The 2,223-nt window shown below is 37.7% G+C and overlaps 1 pseudogene; it reads right to left on the reverse strand.

Annotated features, from left to right (window-relative positions):
• Positions 1-1,607: 1,607 nt before the first annotated feature.
• LOC101646442 overlaps positions 1,608-2,223 on the reverse strand; it is a 2,707-nt pseudogene continuing 2,091 nt past the window's right edge.

A 2,223-nucleotide genomic window follows, 5' to 3' on the forward strand; every position in this document is an offset into this window, starting at 1 on the left:
GTAGATAGCACAAATAGTTCTAGCTGCAGGATTTTCTTATTGGGTGAGGCGAATCTTAGTCTTAAACCCTTATAATTTAGTGGTTAGTAAGTAGATCTACTAAGTACTAATAGGATCTTTGGTAAGGTGCCTTTTGGCTAATATCCTTTAATATTTGGTGCCCTGGAACAGTATCAATCTAATTCTGGGATCCTGGCTTTTGGTAGTTAAAGCTTTAACATGTGAAAACATTGAAGTAAGGATTGGCGATACTTAACATCAGATGTTTGTATTACTTGACATCTACTGACACAATGTACTTCTATCTTCATAGATTTGTTCTTCCAGCAGTCCACAATACATTCCGTGGGGTAGCTTCGGTTTTTCCTTTTACATACATGAACGCTGAAAATCAAACTCACTGCTATCATGTGAAATCACAGCAATTTGCATATATTTGATTTTTTAAAAGTTTGGGTTGGGTCAACTGCACCTTAGTTCTCTTTGATTTTTAAATACTTTAAAACAGGTTGTTTCTAACAAATTTGTCCAGTGACATTCTTTGATTTCTTGATAGCTGCTTCCATGTACATTGATTGTGGAGCCAAGAAAAATGAAGTCTTTGACAACTTCAAGATTTTCCATTTATGATTTTTTCTTTAATGATGTTGCTCATTGGCTCAGTTGTGAGAATGTACAACAGACCGAAGGGTGTAGCCCTTATGTCCACTAAGTAGGTGCTTCAAGTCACTTTCAGTAGCATATTGCCTACCAGACTACTACAATCATGGCCGAAGGGTTTGGCCCACCAATCTTTTGGTTAGTAGGCGAATACTTACAGAATAGTGCCACAAGCATCCTTAAGATGTAGAAAAAAGCCCTAACCTCAACCATAAGGAAACAAAAACGAAATCTTGATACTGCATCAAAGACATACAAATGGAAGTAAAAGAACGCCCTATAAATGTCATTAACCCAAACCCGGCTCAAGCAGCCACACTCATGGAGACCTACATGTTGCAGAGTAGACCTTCAGACCACAGGGTTTTCGTTGTAATCTTTTACAGAAGTAGTTTGCTAGGCTCCCCCCGCCCCATGGTACAGGTGGATGGGGTTGAACTTTCAACTGTTCACACAAACTGTTTGTATCACTCAGGGACCTTTATGTCATTACATAATTGCTAAACAAAATAATCGAGACATTGATTAGAATGCTTAAAAACCAGGACTCTGAGCACCAGACACTGTGAGGGATATGGAGCAACACTCATTCATTACTGGCAGGAATGCAGCTTCAAGTCATTTTGAAAAATATTCGATTTCCATTACACAATTAACATATGCATATCATTTAGCAACCACATTTCAAGTGTTTTACAAGTGAGATAAAAAAAAAATCAGTCAATATATATAACCCACATATCAAGGTTTATAGTTGTCTTATCCATAAATGCCAAAATATGGAAGTGATTAAGATGGTCTTCAATAAATGAATGGATATACAGATTGTGGTATATCCATATACATATTATTAGTGAGAAAAAGGTGTTATCAAGTCATAATGGAACATTAACATGTAAAAAGGGGTGGGGCACAAGGGTTGTGGGCAATGTGCAGAACTGGAGCCCTTATTCATTGGTGGTCAGCACTGTGGAAGTTTAGGCAAATGTTGAAATAAGACCCAGCAACTTCAATGCTTGGTATACAAGGTTAATTTCAAAACTGCTTACAAACCATAGAAACATTCAAAAAATGGCAAAATGTGAAGTTATTGTTTCTCAACATTTTGTTCATCTAGGTCTATAAACTTCTGAAAGTGTTCTTTTTTTAAATAAATCATTTTATTGGGGCTCTTACCACAATCCATACATAAATCTATTGTGTCAAGCACATTTATACATATGCTGTCATGATTTTCAAGACATTTTCTACTTGACCCCTTCGTATAAGCTCATCCAACCCCCTACCCCCATGAACCTTCGATAACTTACACATTTTTCATGTTACATAGACTGCTCTCTCCCTTCACCCACTTTTCTATTGTTCATCCCCCTGGGAGGGGGATTATGTTGATCACTGTGGTCAGTTCCCCTTTGTCCCACACCTTTCCTTTACCTTCCTGGTATTACTACTCTCAATATTGGTCCTGAGGGGTTTATCTGTCCTGGATTCCCTGTGTTGCAAGCTCTTATCTGTTCCAGTGTACATACTCTGGTCTAATCGGTTTTGTAAGGTAGAACTGGG

The sequence above is a fragment of the Echinops telfairi genome, unplaced genomic scaffold (genome assembly GCF_000313985.2).
Source record: "Echinops telfairi isolate 266 unplaced genomic scaffold, ASM31398v2 ScPeMD7_7406;HRSCAF=8444, whole genome shotgun sequence".
Classification (NCBI taxonomy): domain Eukaryota; kingdom Metazoa; phylum Chordata; class Mammalia; order Afrosoricida; family Tenrecidae; genus Echinops; species Echinops telfairi.